Source organism: Fukomys damarensis, unplaced genomic scaffold (assembly GCF_012274545.1).
Source record: "Fukomys damarensis isolate Sample0158 unplaced genomic scaffold, DMR_v1.0_HiC HiC_scaffold_19, whole genome shotgun sequence".
NCBI classification, from domain to species: Eukaryota; Metazoa; Chordata; class Mammalia; order Rodentia; family Bathyergidae; genus Fukomys; species Fukomys damarensis.
This window is the reverse complement of record NW_022900931.1, coordinates 50,063,915-50,076,217: the sequence shown is the minus strand read 5'-3', so window position 1 is coordinate 50,076,217 and position 12,303 is coordinate 50,063,915. Positions and strand designations below refer to the sequence as shown.

General features: G+C 47.6%; 1 protein-coding gene across 1 annotated transcript in view; it reads right to left on the bottom strand.

The window, feature by feature from the left end:
• Positions 1-6,690, bottom strand: part of Cd5l (CD5 molecule like) — a 108,340-nt gene extending 101,650 nt beyond the window's left edge. Inside the window, exons 1-2 of the mRNA XM_019210132.1 lie at positions 6,631-6,690; positions 5,845-6,028 (exon numbers count right to left, since the gene is read on the bottom strand). The gene's annotated coding sequence lies outside the window, so the exon portion shown is untranslated. The remainder of the gene's footprint in view (positions 1-5,844; positions 6,029-6,630) is intronic.
• Between the last annotated feature and the right edge of the window lie 5,613 nt (positions 6,691-12,303).

The window sequence follows — 12,303 nt, the reverse complement described above, 5'->3', positions numbered from 1 at the left end:
TGACCTCACACAGATACTGAGGGCCAGGGCTGATGTGGCGGGAAGGCAGCCACTGCTTAGCCCTGACATTAAGGTTCCACATTCTCTGACAGAGGATCAGTACATTCGGCGCCCTTGAAGTGCATTCCAGGCTCACCAGCTATGTTCTCAAACTATTACATCATCCTTCACTACAGTATGCAGATTGATAAACCTCTATGAGCCTTACTTCCCTCATCTGTCAAATTAGATGAGATGGTTTACTACACAGATCCCAATGAGCAGGCACTTAATAGAAAGCAGCCAGCAAGATTATCCTCCTGCCCTGGAACGAAGGGGCAGCGTTTTATTCCCTTTGCTCCCTTCAGTAGCCTTCCAGTAGCTCTGCCCCCATCCACAGGACACCGAGGGACCAGCCAAGGGGCACCCTGCCCTCCACCTCAGACCAGACCAGCTCTTTGGCCAGAACTCGAGGATTTGGCTGGCACATCGCCCTTGGGAGTCAAATCGCTTACCTTTGGAACCAGTTTGTTTATTTGCCTTTGATAGGGACCTATCTTACTACTGATCTGATTGCAGAGAACAGAGAAAGGAAACGGAATTTAGCAAGGGAATTTACACGAGTAGAAGAGAAAGTTTCAAAAAGAAAATCCTGCTCTGGTCGGTGGAGCTGCGGCTTTTAGCCAGCAGGTGGCAGCACTGCACCGTATCGATGTGGGAGGGGTAGGGGATGGAGGAACGGGTGTGAGATAAATGGCGATGTAGGGGGATGGGGTGGGATAAGGAATAAGAGGAGGACATTTCAAGATCCAAACTGTAGCATCATGTAAATTTAATTACTTCCTTAAAGATTCTAACTCTCAATACACTCAGCCTTATTCAACCCACCACGGGTGGAAAATGTTATCTCGTTGCTGATGTGTGCTATGTGGTCAGCCTGGAATAATTGCATCTGTTTTGCACGTGCACGAACTGTTTTCCTTGTCACTGTTCCCTGAACAAAACAGTAGAACAACTGTTTATATAGCATTTATATTGCATTAGGTATTATAAATAATCTAGAGATGATTTAAACAGGGAGGTTGTGCACAGGTTATATGCAAATGCTATGCCATTTTATACAAGGGGCGTGAGTGTCTGTGAGTCTCGGTTTCTACCTCTGTAGATCTTGGGACAAATTCCTCAGGGATACATAGGGGTGCCCAGTCACACTAGGGAGTCATGATCCATACATGGACCTGGGAAGGACACGATTTGGTTAGTAGTAGAAGCTCACAAGAATACCTCCTTGGTATGGTTATCATGGGAAACATAAAAATATATGAATAATAGCCAGGCAGGGTGGTGCACGCCTGTAATCCCAGCATTCAGGAGGCTGAGGCAGGAGGATCATGGTGAGTTTGAGGCCAGTTTGGACATATATATCACATATCCATATATACATGTATGGATAAGACTAGGGATGGAGTTCAGTGGTAGAGTACTTGCCTAGTGTGAACAAGGCTTCAGGTTGAACTCCCCTCACTGCAAAGAAAATGATGATGATAATAATAATGATGATATTAAATATCATTATTATAAAATTATATATATAAATATAATGCTAAGCCCCAGGACTTTGGCCACCCTAAGCAAAGACTAGAGATCTGTTTAAAATGCCCTAAGGCCCAGAGGGATTTAAAGGATTAAAGAAAGTCCTGTGTTTAGGATGACCGGGCTTCTATCCTTTCTCATCTCCCAAATTATCTCAGGAAAGCCGGGTCTTTCCTTCTCTGGACGACAACCTGCTTAATATCCTATGGCTTCCTGTATGTTGCAGCAGAATTTCTTGAGAGTAGACTTTAGGGGGAACTTCCTAGTAGGCAGGAGGTGTTAGGGAAAAGGTGACATATAGTAAATTTTCTCTCTCTTCCCACTGAAGATCTGAAAACAGGGAAAGCCGCCTTGCTTCAGTCTTTCTACCGCACAGGCAGCAACTGGTATTAATATAAAGGGAGAAGGCTTTGCATAGCTCTTCTTCATCTCTAAGCCGCTAATCTCCAGGACAGGACTCTGGGAAACGCATGTGGAACCTATGAGGTCTTCCTGAAAGGTTGTGAGCAGGATAGGTGTGGCTTGGGGAAAATCTTCGCGTACAGCACTTGCATGGCCTTATACCTGGACTGCCCGCCCGCCTGCCTCCTTTACCACTCTTTTATGAACTTGTCCAAGCCCTCTTCTCCTGGATCCCAACACGCACTCCCCTGTCTACTTAAGAGCATCAGGATCTCAGAGAAGCTTGAAGATTTGACTACTTTCTCCTACTGTCTTTGGGGCCTAGGAAGGATGTAGGAGACAGCATCTACCTGACATCTCTTTATTAACAACAACAGCGGCAGTTTCCTTAGCTCACTGTGGGCCAGCCTCTGAGCTGACGATAGCAGGGGGAACACTTAGTGGGGTCTGGGTCCTGGCCCCAAGAGGGCACAGAGTTCAGCGGGGAAGATGAACATCAGTGGCATGTGTAACGTGCTTGATGCACTCCTGGAACTTTGTGAGTTTTCCGGAACTTCACAGAAGGGGCAGATGTAGCTAGGCCTGCGGAAAGGCTTCCTGCAGTAGGTGGGCTGTGAGCTGAAAACTGGATATTCAGTAGCAGTGAGAGAAGGGCAGTGCAGGCAGGAGGAGCGCAGGGTGCAGATGCATGGAGAGGTAACACACGCCACAGGCCCAGACACATGACTGCTGCTGGGAAAAGCAGTGAGTGATGGGAATGGAAAAAACGGAGGACACCTCTGGTAAATTCTCTCTTCTCTCTTCCCATGGGAGATGTGAAAACAGGGGAAATCGTCTTGCTTAAGTCTTGCTACCATCCAAGCAGCAGTTGGCACTGACACAAAGGGAGAAGGCCTTGTGTGGGTCCTCTCCATCTCTGGAGCCAAGCTAGGAAATCCTAAATGTTAGGCCTGGGCGTTTGGATTTCTCCCCTAGGCCCTGAACGGCTGTGGAAGATGGGATTCGTTTCACTCTGCCTGGATTTAAGGCCTAGCATTTGCAGACCAGTCTCTAACCTCCGACCTCTTCCCCTCACTCCCTACCAAAGCCAGGGCCAGGGACCGAGTCCTCCCATTCTTTAACTTCAGCTGGATGCAAAGCAGAAGGCCCTTCTCTCTGGCTCTGGGACACCTCCCTCCTGCATGCCAAGGGCCTCGGCTTCCCCTCCCTCTGACGGCCTTCACATTCCAATTCCCTGGCTGCGGACTCATGTGAGATCATAAGTCACAACACCATAAACCACTCCGGAGTGTGTAATAAGTGAATTATTTACCAATGACCCTGGCTAAATGTTCACAAGGATAAATGATTAAGCCGCAGATCTGTCAAAAAGTTCCCATAAATAAGTAATTCTGTGCCGCCTTAATGGGCTTTGTAAATTACTCATTCATGCCACTGCCGGATCACTCTCTGGGGTAAATTTCTCAGACTCACTGATTTACTGCTGAGGTCTGCACCGGCCGGGAGACAAATACTGCTAGCCAGCTGGGCAGACTCCCCAGGTGCCGGGCCACCTGGCAGAGCCCCCCAGGGACAAGGTTACTGGAAGCAGGTTACTCTGCTCGTCACCTCCCAAGAATGCAGGGCCAGACACAGCTGACCTTGGCCTCCTGGAGCTTATCCTTCAGGGAAACCCTGCCTTGTCCATCCTTCTATTCACCCCTCCAGTGCACCTGGGATTCTCCCTTGTCCCCCAGGCTCTCTGCTAAATGCTGCGAGGCCAAAGTGTAAGTGTGGGGCCTTGGTGGGTTCAGTCCCATGAAGGGGACAAGAACAGATGTGCAATGTGATCAGTGTCACCTTAGAGTGCTAGCTGAGCCACCACTGGAGAAACACCTCACTGAGCTGCAGATATTAGGGAGACACACTTTGGCTCCTAGCGCTTCTGGCCAGGAGTCCAGAAGTGATTCTTCCACTCCTACGTTATGGGCCCCAGAGAGTCCCACAGTGGCGGTGGAGTTCAATTGACTCAGAAAATTCTATCATGAGGGTGTGGAGTAAGGAGAGAGAGAGAAGTATTTGTCAGCAACCCTAATGATTACCACACATGCAAATTCTGGCTGTGTGAATTTACCCGTTGCTATGGACTGAGCACTTATGGTGCCTTCTTCTTCCCAACATGATGGTGTTTGAAGGTGCGGCCTTGGCAGGTCATAAAGCATTAGGCGAAGAAGCATTAGGCCATTGGGAGGGGTGGCTCAAGAAGGCACTCGAGAGAGAAGCGGTTCCTCTGCCATGTGTAGGGACAGCAGAGACGCCACCGGCCAGCTGGGAAGAGGACCCCAGACTCCCAGGCTCCAGAACAGTCATGGGGTGGCTCCAAGCTCATACTTGTCACTACTTGAACAGCAAAATTCAAAACAATCTGCTTGGGGTTTGTAGCTTCACTCCATAGTGGAACCGAAAATCTGACTTGAAAAAAACCTGTATGGGGCCCACAGTGAGTCCCACGTCACCGTGCCAACACGAAGGGATGACCGCTCTCTCCCAGACCACATACAGTGCTGGTGTCAGAGCCCTGAAGCATCCATCATTAAGCTTTCTATTTTTTTTTTTTGTGCTTCATTTGCATCAAATATTGTAACCATGACTCCAAAGAAAGTGACACGAGTAGTGAAGCTAAGAAGAAAACTGTGAGAACCAGGTTAGAGTTAAAGAAAGAAATCATTGCGAAATTTGTCAAAGTCTTGGAAAAATAAATTTGTGTCATCTTGAGGCCTCAGAGCCTATCATTTGGTTTTCCGTTATTTCTTATGGGAAAAATATGTTCAGTTTGCAAACTTGTCTGTGTTCAAACATGAATTTGGAACAAATTGAGTTCAACAACCGAGGTATCACTGTAATGCCTGCTACCAGATGGGTCCCACCTTCCTAAAACCCTCAGCTGTTTCCTTTTCTCTCAGTTTATTTTCTTAGTGATGTAGAATTATATTGGGCTGCTTATAAATAATAAAAGTGAATACTGCAGTTAATAGTTAACATATCTAAGTACAAGAATTATTTTTATAATTTTTTAAAAGAGCAGAAAGACAAGGGGGAGGGGAGGAGGGGTGAAGGGAGGGCAGGGACAAGGGGAAAAAATGAGAACCGAGACCTGTCGTGTAAAGGTACAAGATCCCAATGATGAATGTAACTGCACTGTAGACCTAAAAGGTACCAATAAACTCAATGAGGATATAAATAAATAAATGACATACTTGTAAAAAAGAATTTTAAAAAAGGAGCAGAAAGACGAGCCAGGTGTGGTGGTCCACACCTGTGGTCCCAGGGCTCTGGAGGTTGAGACAGGAAGACTGCCATGGGTTTTAGGCCAGCCTGACCTATGTAGCAAGATGCTGTCCCAAAAAAAAAAAGAGGACAAAAATAGTAAAAGTGTTCCAGACACGATATGTATAATGATAATTCACCTTGGTGACTGTGATTATTATGTGTAGAAAGCATTTACTAAAAGTTAATAAGTAATTTAAAAATAAACAAAAGAGGGCAAAGAAAAGCTGGGCCACAGGTTGGACATTCCTGGCATTCGTCTTTGTGGCTCCCGGTAAGACACCTACCTCTGCACCTGTGGTCAGGTTCCTAAATTTCTTTCCTTTTATTTCCTTTGGCTGCAAAATGCAAGTAACCATAGTACTGGTCGTTTTTTAGAGAGTTTATTTCATCACCTCGGCACTGTGCCTGGTACACAGTAAACGCTGAGCAGCACTGTTAGCTAGTGATATTGCAAGTGTTAGTATCATTAGTAGCACCATAGTAGAAGTGGACACTGGAAGCCGGATACTGAGGAGGGGGCCACACCCCAAAACACATGCACAAACACATATGCACACTCACCTTCGCCGGGTTACTTGTTCCCAGGCAACAGCATCCTCTCTGCATCCCCCAGTCACCACCACCTTCAGCCAGAAGCAGGGGTTGGGAGCAGGCAATGCAGCAGGCCTGAGCCGTCGCCCTCCTCTGTCCTCTCTGCACACAGACACAGACACGACGCCCGCTCCGGCTTCAGTGGCCAATTTCCCTGCAAAACCAGAGCACCCATGCGTTAGGAAGACCTAAGAGCTGGGCCAGAGAATCCCTGGAATTCCCTTTCCACACCAAGGCCTCTGATTCTCCTCTCCCACCTCCTTCCCCGCTTCCTCCTGCCCACCCTCCGCACCCTTGACTGGTCCTGCCTGACTCATGGCCTGGGTTGCAGTGGCCTGAAGAGGAGGAGCTTCAGGATGGGGCCTGCACTCCTCTGCCTTCCCAGAGGCCAGAGAGACATCTGTTCGTGTGGCTGTCACGTCAGCACAAAACGCGTGCCAGGGGAACAGGAGGGAGAGGATCGTGTAAAGCGGCATGTTTTCTGTCTCCAGATGACTCCTGGAGGCAAAAGCCCAGGGCTAGGAGGAGGGCCTCAAACCACTGCTGACCACCTCGGCTCTCTGACTCCTGCACGGACCTGCCTGGGGACCCTAACCCTAATGAGTCGATCCTGAGATTATCAAGGTGTGATTCTGGGCCCACGGGTCACAGCCTTGCCTGCTCTGCCTGAGCAAGCCTGAGGCGGCTGGGAGGCTTTTTTTTACACTCTTAAAAAGAAGACATGATTTCCCATCTTTCATAATCGAACCAACTCACACTTATTCACAGCTTGGCAGGCTTTCAGCACTGCGTGAGCATCAGTCAACTCTTCGGTTCATTCCACAGCAAGTCTCTGCCGTGAGCCAGGGCGGTGCTCGGGAGAGGCAGGTACTGAGACATATTTACTGTGCAGTTTGTGCCTTCAGGAAGTGCGCAGACTGTGAGAGGAGATAAGACCGAAGTGTTGCAAAAGTACAAGGCAAAGCAAAGGGTTTGCGATGTGGCAAGGGTCAGAGGGAAAACAACAGCTCTCTTAAAACAGCCAGCAGCTAAAGGAAAGGCTGGTGACATCAGGAGCGCTCCTTACCCACTCCCCAGCCTCGGGGGTCAAGATTCTGGCTTTGGAGACCGCCAGGACTTTAGGAGAAGGTCAGGGCTGAGACAGCTGAGCCGGGGTAAACTGTGACAAGAGTGGGGTAAGAAAGAGCAAGAATGACCCTGTGTAGGTCCAAGAGCTGATGCGTGGGTCCTTTGCATGCTCCCAGAGGTGAGAGCTGCTCTGGTGGGACAGGAGGCCTTTCCTCCTCCCATGTAACATGTCTGATATCAAAATCAAGTTTTTGTTGTACCTCTATAATAGACCATGCACTGCTCTAAGAGCTTTCCTTCCGTTGTTTAATTTACTCCCTGGGGCACCCCTTTGGATGTGTTGTATAACCCCTACACCCCAGATGAATAAAGCGCCTCAAAGAAGGAAGTGACTCCCACACTAAATGTTAACCCAGAATATGCAGCCTGGTCTTGTGAAGGTCCCAACATTTCCCCCTATGAAGCGGCCACAGTGAGACCCTTAAAATACCAGTCTAATCGTGAGGGTCCTTGGCCTAAAGCCCTCCAAGCAACTCTCGGGTCCCAGAACGAAGTCTAGTCCTTAGTATGACATACAAGTCCGTCTATATCTGTCTAACTGAGTGTTCGGTTTCCCATTTCATCAGTCCTTGCCTCATTGTTTGCACCCAGTAATTAGGAGAGTGAGCATTTGTTGTGCACCTACTGTGTGCCAGCCGCTGTTCCAGCTGCTTTTCACATGCACTGATTTATTTCAAACTCTCATGACAAGGCTATGAGGCAGACACTGTTCATCCCCACTCTCCGTCGGAGGAAACTGATTCACAGATTGGTTTGGTGATTTGCCCCAGGTCACATCCATTTCAGAGTCTGAGAGGCACACCCAGACAGTGCAGTTCCAGAGGGGAAAAGTGGAGCTTTTTGTGATTTGCACCCACAACAAGTGTTTCCGGTTTCTGCAATTTGATTCCTGTTCTTCCTTCTATCTGAAATATCATTCCCTTCTTTCTTGCCCTAGATAAAAGAAACACACTTTTTCAAGAAATGGATTAGAATTTATCTTTCTGAAGTATTTTTTTTTCCCCTCCTACGAGGCTAGATTTTTTTTCTCAAGTGCATTGCTAGATGTTTATCCTGTGACCATCTCCCATCATGACTTCCGTCTGTGTCTAGCTCCCTCTCAAATTTAATGCAACTTGGGAACCGATGATACTATATTCATCTCTACTGCTCCAATCATAAAGGAAGAAGCTTGATGTCACTTCAGTCTGTAGTTACCACCCGTTTCCGTTCTTCTTTTTTACAACATACTCCTAAAACTGTTCTTTATGCTCCCATTTCCTACTGTCTCTCCTCCCGTTCTTCCTTGAACTCATGTAAGCCAGGCCTTAACTCCCGCTGCTCCAGCAAGGAGTTCAGTCAAGGTCACTCATGACCTCCTCATTTCTCTTCCTGACCTACGTTTGACACAGCTGGACGCTCTTTCTGCCTTGGGCTTCACTCCTCCCTCAGGGTCCAGATTCCACGCTTCCTGCGCTCCTTCTGAGTCTCTTTCTTGTGTCCCCAACCTCTAAATATTACAGTGCCCCCAATTCCAATCCGTAGACCTCTTTTCTTTTCTTATCTACACTCATTCACATCTTGGATGATCTCATCCGGTCTTGGAGCTTTAAATACCATCTATATGCTAATGACTCCCACATTTATATTTCCTACTCAGAATATTCCTTTCTGAATTCTAGATTCTGTTCTCCAATAATTTATTTGCTTTCTCTGCTTGGGTGTGTCAGAGGCGCTTCATCTCCACAGCTAAGCCCCTGATCTCCTCCCACCTGCACCCTCACCCACCTAGATCTGCTCCTCCTGCTCTCTTTTCTGCCCCCGTAGGGTGACACAGGCGTCCTGCTGCAGCAGCCCAGGCCATCAACCTGGGAGTCCTCCTTGACTCTGCTCTTTCTCTCACACCTCACACAAACCCATCAATTAATCATACTCGAGCTATCTACAGAATGAATTCGGATTCGGATTCCATCTCCTTTCCGGTGTCCATAGTCCGCTTCACCCCTACATGAGCAGGCTCCTCCCTGGCCTCTCTGCTTCTCCCTGTCTCCCTTTGCAATCTGTTCTTAACACAGCAGAACACCGTGGCTGCTCTGAACCTTCCACTGGCAGCACATCTTATTAATATTAAAGCCCAGAGTCTTTATAATGACCTCTAAAGCCCAAGTTCCTTTCTGGCCAGTACCTTTCTGATCTTTTTACTCTCCTCTTTGCTGCTCCTAAATTCATTAATATGCTCCACCTCCCAGCCCTTCTACCTGCTGTATTCTCTTTAAAATGCATTCCCAGATTTCTGCACATCCAGCTCCCTCGCGTCCTTCACGCCTGTATCGAATGTCACCTCTTCAGTGAGTCTTTCCCCAGGCAACCCCCGCAACATTCCCAATCCCCTCTTTCCAGTTTATTCATCTCCTCCACACTCATCGATGGCTGACACACAGTGATATTTACTTATCTAACATATTAATTGTCTACTTCCCTCCATAAAGGTAGAGGATTTTGTTTTGCTTTGTTTTATCAGGACTCTTTCTCCAGTGCCCAGAACAATCCTGAGCACATAGTAGGCATTCTGTAAATACGGGTGGGGTGAATTAGTGACTCTCTGTAGCCCTATGTCTACACACTTCCTACACATGTGTTTGATTTCAGCCAGTCCTCTAAGTCCACTGTGCTGTACAGTAACGTTTCCTTATTGGCAGAAAATACTGCAGATTTCCAAAGCATCCCATGCTACTCTATTCACATGTAAATACAGAAACATAGCTCCCAGCCAAAGAGAAATCACTGTTGTGTTCTGCCATGTATGTGGATTGCTTAGGCCGCGGCCCATCTATCAGAGAGGGGAGCAGGCAGCCCACTGGAATGTGGCTCACTTGTAAAGAGAAGAAATGACTTGCAAACCAGCTACTTGATGAGCAAAGTTCTGGAAAATGCTCTCTTCAGAAGGAGAGAGGCAGTTTCCCGTTCACCTGGGAGGAAATTTCTGGTTTATTGTGTTTCTCTCCAAAGTTATGGCTTTTCAATCCTGCCAGAAGCCACCAGGGAGCACTGCCTTTCAGAGTAGGTCTTCCAATTCTGAAAAATTAATTTTAAATAGAGACACATTGCACCTCCCCACAGAGCACTTAGCAGGAAAGTGCTGCTTAGGCTCAGCTCCTCTGCCAGGCCTGCTTAGGCTGGGGCACTGATGGTAGGTGGCTCTCTGTCCCAAGTCTGTCCCCCAGGCCCAGTCCAACTGGTTCCCCCTTCTCCCCTTTACTAAGTCTCCATACACTATCCTGCCTTCCCTTTCACTCTCATCTGACATTTGAATTCTATTTTTTTGCCTTGCACTGGACTAGATCCTGGGAAAAGGCATGAAGACAGAAAGAATGTTTCAACCTCTCATTCATTAACATTGGAAAAGATACATTATAGGTCCTTCCAGGACCATACTCTTCATGTGGTTCATGTTTCCTGAGTGCAGGTACTGAGCCAGGCTCTGTGTACGGTAAGCAGACAAAATACACACACACACACACACACACACACACACACACACACACACACACAACTGAATGTTAAGAAATGGCTTGATCACAAAGCAAGCTGAGTGGTAAAATGACAATATCAGTACAAATCATTAGGATTCTGACAACCTGGATTCAAGGTCCACCATGGCACAGAGGCTGAGAAAGCCATGCAGAGGGCACTCGACCTGATCCTGTTGGAGTCGATGCAATGTGAAGTCTGACCAGGCAGCAAGATTCTGAGACACTTAGTCCCACAAGGGAAGGGAGAAAAGGGCCTGAGTGGCTGACTTATTTGGGGAGGGGACTCGGGACAGGAGGTGTAGGTGGTCCTGTTGGAAGTTGCTTGGGCAGTGATGAGGGCAGAAGAGCCGCAGACTTGGTGAAGGTACTTTGCAGACTCAATGAAGGCCCCAAATTGATTTGGGCCCAATTGATTTGAGTTCATCAGAAGGGAAGTCATCCTGAGCAAGTTGCTAAGTTGTATGGAAATCCTTAAAAGACAGACAGTCCAGGCGTGGGGTTTGGCTCAGTGGTGCCGCAGCCTGCTTCACAAGCACAAGGTCCTGAGTTCGATCCCCAGTACAGAGAGGGAGAAAGAGGCAGTCCGTTCTGGAGGAAGAAACTCAAGGAAGCAGAAACATCTCCTGCTGGCTTGGAGCAGCTGACATGTCATCTGTGGACCACCTATGCAGAGGGTTGGCTTTCAGGACCTAAGAGCCTCAGTGCTACAACACAAGAAACTGAATTTTGTCAATAACCTCAAGAGCTAGGAAGTAGACTCAGAGCTCCCAATGAGACTGTGCCCAGCCAACATCTTCTTGCAGCCTTGTGAGACCCCGAGAAGAGAACCCACCCACAGGTCATGCCACACCCCTGCCAGACTTCTTCAGGCCAGTCTGCCCTTTGTCTCTGCATGGTGGGCCCTTGCTGTGGTTTAGATGGCGAATGACTCCCACAAACTCTCGTGTGTTCAGAGTAGAACTTCTCTATAAGGTTATTGGATCTTGGGGAGTCTCTGTACCCCCCAGGGGATTCACCCATTGATGAGTCCATAGTGGAATGTGCTCTTGGGAAGTAGGGCCTGAAAGAAAGAGGTGGGTCACCAGAGATGTGACCTAGAAGGACACCTTCTTGTGCCCTGGTTTCTCCTTTTCTCTCTGCTTCTTGACTTCTATGGGAAGACCATCTTCCCTCTGCTGTGCCTGTCCACCACGCTTCTGCGGTAGAGCCAGCCAAGCCTGGACTGAATCCTCTGAAACCTTGAGCCAAATCCTTTCCTCCTTTAAGCTATATGCTAGGTATTTTTTCCCAGTGATGGGAAAGTAACTAATACAGCACTATACCAGCTAGGCTATTTATTGCCTACTTTTGTCCACGCACTGCCATACTCCGGCTTCCATGTCTTTGTCTGTGCCCAGATTTCTGATCTATAAAAATGCAAGCAAATAAATGTGTGCTGTTTTAAATTTCAGTTTGTGCCATTTGGTTATGTAGTGATTGACAACTGATACAAGAGCAATGGGAAATAGCTTGTAAGGTTTTGTTTTGTTTTGTTTTGTTTTAATCTTAACTGCTTTTCTCAGGGATACCACCAATCCCAGAGATCTTAAACTAGCAAAGCAGAAATTGGTCTGGTCTGCGCTTCTGTAGCATCATCTTTGTGAATTTTTTTAATGATCTCAAGAACTGGGAAGAGACTCAGAGCTCCAGCTGAGACTATGCCCAGCCAACATCTTGATATCAGGTGAGACCCTGAGAAGAGAACCCACCCAGGTCATGCCCTGTGCCTGCCAGACAACAGTCATGTAGT